The 11,423-nt window shown below is 39.8% G+C and overlaps 1 long non-coding RNA gene across 1 annotated transcript in view; it reads left to right on the top strand.

Moving 5' to 3' along the window:
- Nucleotides 1-7: 7 nt before the first annotated feature.
- LOC118650097 overlaps nucleotides 8-11,423 on the top strand; it is a 32,506-nt gene continuing 21,090 nt past the window's right edge. Inside the window, exons 1-2 of the long non-coding RNA XR_004965853.1 lie at nucleotides 8-142; nucleotides 7,811-7,893. This is a non-coding gene — a long non-coding RNA (uncharacterized LOC118650097). The remainder of the gene's footprint in view (nucleotides 143-7,810; nucleotides 7,894-11,423) is intronic.

The following is an 11,423-nucleotide window of genomic DNA, read 5'->3' as shown; positions in this document are numbered from 1 at the left end:
CAGCCCCGCCCCCGGACGATTGTTGCCGAAGGCCAGGCGAGCATTTCCGAGTGCGCTCGGCTCCTTCCGCCAGCCCCCGCGCCCCTCCCAACGCGCAGGAGCCGAGGTCCCTGGCTTCAGAATAGTACACTTTTGCTTTCTGGTAAGATGCCAACGCCTTAAGAATGAACCTAATACGCTGTGGTGCGAACGAAATCGTGTCTTGGCAGGAACTGACTGCTTCATTTTTCTAGGCTCTGGTTTTGTCAGGCAGCCCTAAGTTACATCAGAGTGACCCTTCGCAGATGACTTGCCTCTCTGAGCTAACTTCCTCATTGGTACAGTGGAGATAACCACAGGCTATGAGGTGGTTGTGAGGCTTACAGGAGATAAAATAGGCTTTGATAAGTGAGAGCCTATGCTTTATATAGGCCTCCATGTGCCATTGTTTTAAATGCTTTGAATTTATTAACAGGTGTTTAATTCCTGTTAATATGGATGGGTACACTGACGTCCAGAGGGTAAAGTTGCCCAGGTCACACAGCTAGCAGGTGGCAGAGCAGGAGTGTGCAAAATCCTTGCACATAACCAGTAACCCCACCAAGCCCTAGCCAGGTGAGCTGTAATCCTACATAGTACAACAAACTGCTACTGTCCTTTTAAACAAGCAATAACCTATGAAAAGTGAAATAAAAACATTTTCTCCACAATGGCAGCAAAAACTATAAAATATTTTGGAATCAAATTTAACAAGTTAAAAGATCCTGATGATGCAATCCCTCAACCTTTGTTGAAAGTCAGAAACAAGACCTGAGTAAATAAAAACCAATGCCCCTTTTTTGAGTGAAAGATCAGTATCAAAAATATGCCAATTCTTTCCAAGTCAAATGACAAAATTAGCACAATTTCCATCAAAGCGCCAAATTCTCTTGAGGATGAATTACAACTAACTAATTTTATTTTTTAAAGCATTTTATTGATTTTTTACAGAGAGGAAGGGAGAGGGATAGAGAGCTAGAAACACGATGAGAGAGAAACATCGATCAGCTGCCGCCTGCATACCCCCCACTGGGGATGTGCCAGCAACCCAGGGGACCCCCCCGCCCCCCCCCCGAGTCCGCAGGCCGACGCTCCATCCACTGTACCAAACCGGTTAGGGCACAACTAACTAATTTTAAATGTTATATGGAAAATCACACAGTCATGAATTATAAAGAAAACCTTGAAAGAAAAGAGTAGTAAGAGTTTGCCCTATAAAAAAAATTAAACACAAAGGTTTTAGCACATAAATAGGAAAATAATCAGTTTAATAGGATAATGTAATTCTTTTTCTTCAGATACATTTAAGTAAAATAACATTTAATAATTTAGAATTAATAGAATTACCCCCATTATACTGGAAATGTTTATGTCAATCCATTATCTATATTATACACATGCACACACATACATATACATGCATTTGGAATGATGCCCATCAAATGTTAAAAACAGTTCTTCCAATTAGTTGGTATATTGACTTCCTAGAGCACTGCAAACTGATGGTATAAAATAACAGAAACATATTCACTTACAGTTCTGGGGTCCAGAAGTCCAAAATCAGGATGTCAGCAAGGCTGGTTCTTTAGGAGGCTCTGAGAGAGAATCTGTTCAACACCTCTCTCTTTGTTTCTGGTGGTTGCTGACAATCCTTGGCATTCCATTTTAGTCTCTGTCTTCACATGTTATTTACTGTGTGTCCTCTTCTTACATGAATGCAAATTATCAAGTTAGGACACATTATAATCCACTATGACCTCATGTTAACTTAACTACATCTGCAAAGACCCTATTTCCAAATCAGGTCACATGAATTTTGGGGGGACATACTATTCAATCTGCTACAATTTATATATATATTAATCCTCTCCAGAGGATAACTTTTCCATTGATTTTTTAGGGAGAGTGGAAGGGAGGAAGGGAGAGGGAGAGAGAGAAAGAAACATCAATGTGAGACACATTGATTGCCTCCCACACACAATCTAATCAGGGCCTGGGATTAAACCTACAACCCCAGTATGTGCCACTGAGCCACACTGGCCAGGGAACAGTTGAAAATTTTGTTTAATTTATTGGTTTTTAGAGAGGAAGGAAGATAGAGGGAAGGGAGAGAGATAGACAGATAGAAATATCAATGAGAGAGAAACATCATTGATCTACTGTCTCCTGCATGCCCCCTACTGGGGATCAAGCATGCAACCTGGGCATGTGCCCTTACGGGGAATGGAACCATGACCTCTAGGTTCCTAGGTGGATGCACAACCACTGAGCCACACCAGCCAGGCAATAGTTGAATTTTAAAAAGCTTTTTTTTCCTAGTATTTTTTTGCATGTCATGAATTCTTTATAATAAAAGCATGGTACTTTATGAAAAGAATAGGAGATGTTTCTTTTAAGTAGTACAGGAATGTGAGAATGTCACAATCTAATATATGATAAGGATAATGCTTTAATTTAGTGAAAACATGGCTTATTAATAAATGCTGCTGTCATAATTAAAATAAAGATATTAAAAATAAGGTACAATTAATTTAGATTTTCGTATCATAACAGGAACAAAAACTAGTATAAGATGGATTGAAATCTAAATATATTCAAAAGCTTAAAATATTTTTCAAATATAATCATGTAAAACATAAAAATATGAAACAATGGTTCTACAGCTTGGAGATTTTTTTTAAAATACAAAACCCTATTCACAGAGATTTTCATATAGTGCTTGAGCCCCAGAATCTCAATTTTTAAAGAAGCATTCAACATAATTCTCTTGTAGGCATTCCACCAACCATAGTTTGAGAAACACTGGTATAAATGAATAGGTTAATAGATGTATCTACATAGATAAAAGACAACTTTGGGAGAAAATATTTGCAATATTTAGCAAGCAAGTTATTAATATCATTAGTATAGAAAGAGTTTCTAATAATCAATAAGAGAAATATAATTCAATAGAAAAAAGAACAAAGGATATAAACAAGCCATCACAGAGAAAACACAACTGTTAGTAGGAGTTTATTACAACCTGTTTAGGGTGTAATTTGGACATGTCTATAAGCATTTTAAGTTTTTATACTCCATGATTCAGCCTTTTCACTTTCCAGAATTTGTCCCAAAGGTATAACAGCACTATATATGACATAATGATATGTAAGAATATTTATCTCAGCATTGTTTGAATGGCAGACAATTGAAAATACAAATGTTAAAGAAGAAAACGTTCTGTGTTCATTGAAACCCATGGGTTAGCATGCTAACCTGAAAAATGTATGCTGAATACATGCTGAATGAATAATAGTTGAGTGACTTTTACTTTGCATATGTGTTTGGTTCTGTTATCATCATAATTAGCTAGTTATTTAAATTAATAAAGGGAAGAGAGCAAAGGGAAGTCAGTACCAGAGTTTATGGAGGTGAAGGGATAAAACAGAGGGGGAGGCAGACACACACACTCATACACTCAGTAAAGTGAAAATGGCTCAGGGGAGGTGCTTGCCCATCAGTCTAACCTAGGAAAAAGATAATTGGCTAGGGGGGTGGAGTAACATGAAATTTTGGAAAGTTAATTGGTCAAGTTCCTTTCTTGAAGGAAACAATGGAACTTTCTCTTTCTTTCTCCCTGACCAGCACTCACTCACCTGTGGGTTTGCAAGCTCCCTCGCCATAGCCTTGTGGCCTTGGCAGCCACATGGCCCCTGGCTGTGGGGACTCCACATGCAGGATGCTGAACTGGACTGTACTTTAATATGGAGCAGAAACTATGGGCAGTGGCCTTTATTCTGTCCCTGCTGAAGACATGGTTGGACTGTTTCCATGGTGAGAAGGACATTGGAAACCCAGGAGTTTAGTTCCACTTGAATTATTACCCACCCTCCAGTGCAAATCTCAGGGAATTCTTTCCCTCATGACATTGCAAGAACTCCACTTCCACCAACAATGGTCCTATTTCTATTGTTTTGTTTTTAGACTCTCTTTAAATTTCCTGTTGCCCGCCCCCCCCCCCCGCCATTCACTCCTATTAAAAGTGTTTCCTCCATTCATCTTTGAATAATTATAACCCAATATAAGTACCATGTTGTTCAAAAACAGATCATTCTAAAGAATAATCTTCTAATGAAGAAATTACCAAGGAGATGCCTGTATTTATTTTTCCTCCTAATTCTTTACTAATTCTCAACACCTTTTGTCAGCTTCTCAGAATATGAGATGTATCCTGTAATGTGTTAATGAAGCTTCATTTATTCAGGTCATAAATACTAAGTACCTAGTTCATGCAAAATACTGTGCTAGTTGTTAATAGATTTATACCTTTGCTGAAGAAATAGGCAGAGCCCTTGGCACCAAGTACCAATCTCTGGGTAGCTCACTTATCAACTGATCAGTCTTTGCTGTTTCTTAGATCATCTTCCTAACTTTTCCCTAAGCTATTTGAAACCCTATTTATACACATCCTTCCCTACCCCACTCAGTCCCTTGCCCTTTGGCAGGTTAGTTCTCCTTGGCAGCACTTTTCATATTTGTAATTTTTAGAAAATGTTAATTAGTTACTTAATATTCATCTCTCTTATGAAAAAAGTGAGCTTCTCAAGGGGAGGGGAGGGACCATGTCTGATTTGTTACTTGTATTTCCATTTTGAATGTAGAACTTTGCACATGGGAAGCATTCGACAAAACATAATTTGAAATGGTAAACATGGAATGAGTTACCTGTTTTCCCTTAGAAACCTTAAAACGTTGCTTCTTTTAAAACTGCTTTAGACAATTCAAGATTACAGAATATTACATAGTTTGAACATAGAAAAACTGATTTTACAGCTTTGGCAGTAAAATCAGCAAAACTCTAGTTTCCAAAAAGCTATCTTTTGATTCAATTCAGAATGTTTGGTTCTGCATACAACATACTGCTCCTCCCCCCCCCCCCCCCCCGCCCCCAAACAAATGTTACTCTTATTCTTCATCTAAAACTATTGTCAGGAGGCCCTATGCTAGGCAAGGTTAATTATAAAATTGTATGTATGTCCCTATGCAAATATTAAAGGGGGGACAAAAGCCAACTTTGCCTAAGAAACAGAAAGGAAATGCTTTACTCAGAAAGCAGGAAAAAATGTTTTCAGACTGAGAGAAACACACAAATAGTTCTAGCAGCAACGAATGCAGAGATCTCTATCTTTTCTGCTCAGATGCCTGAAGAGCAAAGCAGCAAAAAGGCAAAGGACGCCCTCTGGAAACTTGTTGAGACTGGCTGGTGACTAGAGCTGATCTCTGAGATGGGCGTGTGAACTTGGCAGGCCCTGACATGGAACCAGTCCAAAGTGGGAGGCCAAATTTAGTGTCAAATAAGAAACAAATCCCGACTTAGTAAGAGGAGACTTTATTCAAAAGGATTATTGCCAGAGCTAGGGTGGGGGTTAGAAGACTATCACAAAAGGGAGAGGGAAACCTATGAAAATAGGGAGAATGTCCTGATAATAAGATCTGCAAGTGTCTCCAGAGTTAGGCAAAAAGGGGTTTTCTTTTAGAAAGGAGAAAGAGAGAGAGAGAGAGAGAGAGAGAGAGAGAGAGAGAGAGAGAGAGAGAGAAGGAAGGAAGAGGAAGGAAGGAAGGGAGGGAGGGAGGGAGGGAGGGAGGGAGGGAGGGAGGGAGGGAGGGAGGGAGGGTTAAAACATGGCTAGAAAGTAAAACAAAATTAGAAAGAAAATAACATTTACAATATAAAGTAAATCAGCAATATAGTAATACAGTACTTTAGAGCAGAGGAGCCCCTCATTTGCTGTTTTAAAATACTTTTAAAAGTAAAGCTGTATTTTTCAACAAAAAATTTTTCTCCACAGGAAACAGTATTGTATATGTGTGATTAATTGCCTAGATACTTGCTTGGGAACTACACTGCTAAGCAATTGTTTATCATCTGAAAATCTTGTGACATTTAAAAAAGAAAAACCTCTTGGGATTGCCTTATATTTGTTCCTCAAAGAATCTGTGCTACAGAAAGTTAAACTTCCAAACCAGGTTTTAATTCATTTTTCTCCTCAAATCAAATACAGTATTTTGGCTTTAGTTAGCCTCAGGTGAAATAAAATAGAATAGAAATGATTTTTTTTCCCCTCTTCATTCCCCATTTAAAAGCCCCATTAGAAAGGAAAAAATCGTGTTTATATTTCAACTGCTGCATAACAAACCACCCCCAAACTCAGTGGCATAAAACAACCATTTCATTATGGCCCAAGGTTCTGGGGGTCAGGAATTCAGACATAGTACTTCAGGCTTGTCTTTGCCCCACAGTCTCAGGGCTCAACTGGGAAGACTCAAAGGCAGAGGGCAGAAGAAGGAGCGTGGCTCAATAACCTGGGGCCACACGGACTCACATGGCAGTGGATGCTAGCCATTGTCTGGAACCTTAGCTGAGACTATCAGCTATATCGCCTACATGTGGCCTCTTCATGTGGCCTGGGCTGCCTCACAACATGGTGGCCTGTGGCACCTCCAGATGTGAGTGACTTAAGTAAGACAACAAGTGAGACAGAAGCTATCTAGCCTTTTCTCATGTTATTTCAAAAGCTGTGTGGCTCATTTTTGCTGCATTCAATAGGTTATAAGTAAGATACTAAGGTTAGCCCAAATTTAAGTGGAGAATACTTACATACCACCTCTTGAGAGCTCAAAGAATGTGCAAGTGTGTCAAAAAATCATCACAATGCCCTTTACAAGTCAATGTTTCACATAACCTGTAATGAAAATGGTAATGCACTCTAGTTGGAAGATGTCCAGTTCCTGCTTGATTTGAGTAAGATATTGTACCTCTCTAGCCCTCACTTTCCTCAGCTACAAGATGAAGGGCTGCCTGCCCTAGGTGGGCTCCACAGCTCTTTGCAGAGCTATGATTTTATGGCTCTTCCTATAATCAAAACCTTAGAGAGTCTAGTTTGAATTTCATATCTGACCTTTATCTGAGAGAAAGCTATGATGCCACTGAGAGCAGCATGCCATTCTAGGGCAGAATGAAACAGAAACACACCACCACCCTCCAATTCTAGTTCTTCCCATTGTAATTACTGGTAAACATAGCATCCACCTATTGCAAGTGCTAGATGCTGTTTCTTTGCCTCCTTTGCCTTATTTTCTCTCCATCCTTATAGCAACCCTAACCTTGGGATTTCTTTAAATACCTTTTGAGGGATCTGCTCAGGCCCACTCCCTCATGGGGAGATGGCTTCTCAGCTTCCATTAGAAAAGCCCAGAGTCAAGGCTGTTGACTTTCAAAAGCAAAGTTGATGTGATTATCAAAATAGAAAATGGTCAGGAGGTAGGAGAGGTGGAGGGGAGGGGTGGGATGTCTGAACTGACCAATTGAAATCTTATGTGAAGTATATTGCCACCAAACTCTAACTCAGTGGTGGTGAACCTTTTGAGCTCGGCGTGTCAGCATTTTGAAAAACCCTAACTTAACTCTGGTGCCGTGTCACATATAGAAATTTTTTGATATTTGCAACCATAGTAAAACAAAGACTTATATATTTTTGATATTTATTTTATATATTTAAATGCCATTTAACAAAGAAAATTCAACCCAAAAAATGAGTTCACGTTTCACCTCTGACACGCGTGTCATAGGTTTGCCATCACTGCTCTAACTAGATGTGTTGGTAGTATATCACATTGAACGTACTTATTGCATGGGCCATACTTATACCAAAAATGCATTGTTAATCTGAAATTTAACTGGGTGACCTGTATTTTTATTTGCTAAATCTCATAACATTAACAACATATTCTTCCCATTTTTCTTTTTGTCAAGAAAATTCTTGCTGCACCCTGTGAATTGCTGAGACCTGCTGATTATATATTTCAAGAACCTCCAAACCCTTCAGATTTGCCAAGGTAGGCTCTTGCCTGTAGAGCACTCTGAGATAAGAGAATCCCTCTTTATGAAGAGGTCATAGAGGATGCAGCCACCAATGACCCTCAAATTGAACCCAGTGCAATCAGAGGCCCCCACCCTCTCCTTTGTCCTTAAAATATATGTGTGCCCACTCTTCTCACACCAGCAGTCATTTCAGTGATGTGACCTTGAAATAGTAATGTGTTTCTAAGATCACCTGAACCCTGGTTAAGGCCTCTAGCCTCTATATAAATTGTAAGATTCCAGCAAGTAGGTGTGGAGATCTACTTGTCTTATGCACCCAGGACAAGCCTGATATAGAAGGTCCCTTGCTTTTTACACCTGCCAGTGTAGTTTCAATAACTATTTTTTTTTATCCTCAGCCGAGGATATTTTTTTCCATTGACTTTTATTTTTTTTAATATATTTTTATTGATTTCAGAGAGGAAGGGAGAGGGAGAGAGAGATAGAAACATCAGTGGTAAGAGAGAATTATTGATTGGCTGCCTCCTGGATGCCCCTCACTGGGGATTGAGCCCACAACCCAGAGATGTGCCCTTGACCAGAACTGAACCCAGGACCCTTCAGTCCGCAGGCCAATGCTTTATCCACTGAGCCAAACCAGCTAGGGCTCCATTGATTTTTAGAGAGTAGAAGGGAGGAAGGAGGGGGAGAGAGAGAGAAGCATGTACATGAGAGAGACACATCGATTGCAGGGAATCGAACCTGCGGCCCTTTGTTCTATAGGCTGATGCTCTAACCACTGAGCAACTGGCCAGGCCTATAACTATTTTTCTTATTATGGATGGACGTTGAGTATTTTTTCATATGTTTAAGGCTTACATTGGCTTTTCTGTGAATAGTTTATATTCTTTGTGTATGTTTTCTTTCTTTTTTTCCCCCATTAAGTTCTTAATTTCCCTCTCAAATTCTAGGAACTCTTTTTTTTTTAATTAAATCTTTATTGTTCAGATTATTACATTTGTTCCTCTTTTTTCCCCCCATAACTCCCCTCCTCCCAGTTCCCACCCCACCCTCCGCCCTCACTCCCCACCCACTGTCCTCATCCATAGGTGCACAATTTTTGTCCAATCTCTTCCCGCATCTCCCACACCCCTTTCCCCCCCAAGAATAATCAGTCCATTCCCTTTCTATGTCCCTGATTTATTATAATCACCAGTTCATTCTGTTCATCAGATTATTTATTCACTTGATTCTTAGATTCATTTGTTGATAGATGCGTATTTGTTGTTCATAATTTGTATCTTTACCTTTTTCTTCTTCTTCCTCTTCTTAAAGGATACCTTTCAGCATTTCATATAATACTGGTTTGGTGGTGATGAACTCCTTTAGCTTTTCCTTATCTGTGAAGCTCTTTATCTGACCTTCAATTCTGAATGATAGCTTTGCTGGATAAATGCCGGGGTCCAACCCCAGCAGGTCCAGGGGTCCCCAAAGGCGTAGATGGAGTCGGCGAAGAAGGAATGACACAGAGACAGTGTTCAGTTGATCAGCAGCCTAGCCAGGATCTCCAGCCAGGATCTCCAGCCAAGTTCTGGTCTGGATCTCCAGAGAGGTTCTGCTTCAGATCTCCAGCCAGGTTCTGTGTCCATGTTCTCTTGCTAGGTTCTCCAGCCAGGTTCTGTCCAGGTTCTCCAGTCAGGTTCAGTCACCAGGTTCTAGTCAGGTTCTCTTGCCCATTTCTGTAGTCAGGTTCAGTCCAGGATCTTTTGCCATGTTCTCTCCAGCGAAGTTCTTCTGTCTCTAGTTCTGTGTAGGTTCTGTGCCTAGGTTCTGTCTCTCTTGGTTCCGTATTCTAAGTTCTGTGTTCTAAGTTCTGTGTTCTAAGTTCTGTGTTCTAAGTTCTGTGTCTTGCTGTCTTATTACATCTGTATTTATACCAGTTGATTCAATCCTATCAATCTCTATTACAAAGGTTAGGGCGTTTCTTATCTCCATTCCAGGGAGTAAAGATTATGTAGCTTAAGCATGATTGTTCATAGTTAAAGTGATTAATTACCCACCTGGCACTAGTTAAGAGGTTTTATTCCCTCCCTAACTTCAGGGGAAAATCCCTACCTGGGGAAACAACCTTTCTCAGAGACCTTGGTTAAAACACATAGTGCCAAGAAGGTGAGCAAACATATTAAGAACAGTATGCCATATATGCCAGGTCCCTTGAAACAGCAAGCATGGACCGGCTCCCGGCAGATAAAGTAATCCTGGTTGTAGGTTCTTGGTATTCATCACTTTGAATATTTCTTGCCACTCCTTTCTGGCTTGCAAAGTTTCTGTTGAGAAATCAGCCAACAGTCGTATGAGTATTCCCTTGTAGGTAGCTGAGTTTCTTTCTCTTGCTGCTTTTAAGATTCTCTCTTTGTCTTTTGCTCTTGGCATTTTAATTATGATGTGTCTTGGTGTGGTCCTTTTTGGATTCCTTTTGTTTGGGGTTCTCTGCGCTTCCTGGACTTGTAAGTCTATTTCTTTCACCAGGTAGGGGAAGTTTTCTGTCATTATTTCTTCAAATAGGTTTTCAATATCTTGCTCTCTCTCTTCTTCTGGCACCCCTATAATTCGGATGTTGGTACGCTTGAAGCTGTCCCAGAGGCTCCTTACACTATCCTCGCATTTTTGGATTCTTTTTTCATTTTGCTTTTCCGGTTGGGTGTTTTTTGCTTCTTCGCATTTCAATTCTTTGACTTGATTCTTCCGCTCCTCTGGTCTGCTGTTGGGAGTCTGTATAATATTCTTTATTTCAGTCAGTGTATGCTTAATTTCTAGTTGGTTCTTTATCACAACATCGAGGGTCTCATTAGATTTCTTGAGGATCTCACTATATTTATCGGCTGTCTCACCAGTCTTTTCGAGGGCCTTACTAAGTTTATCGGCGGCTTCTAGACAGTTCTTGACAGACCTTAAAAGTGTGGTTTTGAACTCTATATCCTCCATTTCTATCAGTTGTGTCCTGTTTCTTTGTCTCCGCATTTTTTATGCTTTCTTGATGCACACCCTTGTGGTCTTTGTGCGCAGTCTTGTTGTAGTTAAGCCTTGGTTGTTGTAGGTAATACTGGGAGGGATTTGACCTCCAGGCCAATTGGCTGTGAGAATCAGCTGTGTCTGCAATGGGAGGAGAACTTCTGTCCTCTAGAACTAGGAACTCTTTTATACCAGGAAGATCGATTCTTTGTTTTGAATATGACTGAAAATATTTTTCCTCAGTTTATTGATATTATCATGTCTTTTCACTATTGATATTTATTTATTTTTGGCTTATGGATTTATCCTATGCTTACAGGAGAATTAAAACCTCTTCCCATGAGTGGCTGTGTCTATTTCTCCTTGTGCATCCTGGTTTGTTTGTGGGTAGTTAGTGCATTACAAAGTGCTCCTCATGTCACTTATAATGATTTGGGGCCAGAATTCTACTCTGTCTTGTTTTAGTATCAGGACCAAAGCTTTCTTTTTGTTTGCATTCGCTTAGTTGTACTTTACCCATCTTTTTATTTTCATCTGAATTGAATCACTTTTA

This window comes from Myotis myotis, unplaced genomic scaffold (assembly GCF_014108235.1).
Source record: "Myotis myotis isolate mMyoMyo1 unplaced genomic scaffold, mMyoMyo1.p scaffold_m19_p_3, whole genome shotgun sequence".
NCBI lineage: Eukaryota > Metazoa > Chordata > Mammalia > Chiroptera > Vespertilionidae > Myotis > Myotis myotis.
Note: the sequence above shows the minus strand (reverse complement) of the source record. Positions and strands in the feature narration are given on the sequence as shown.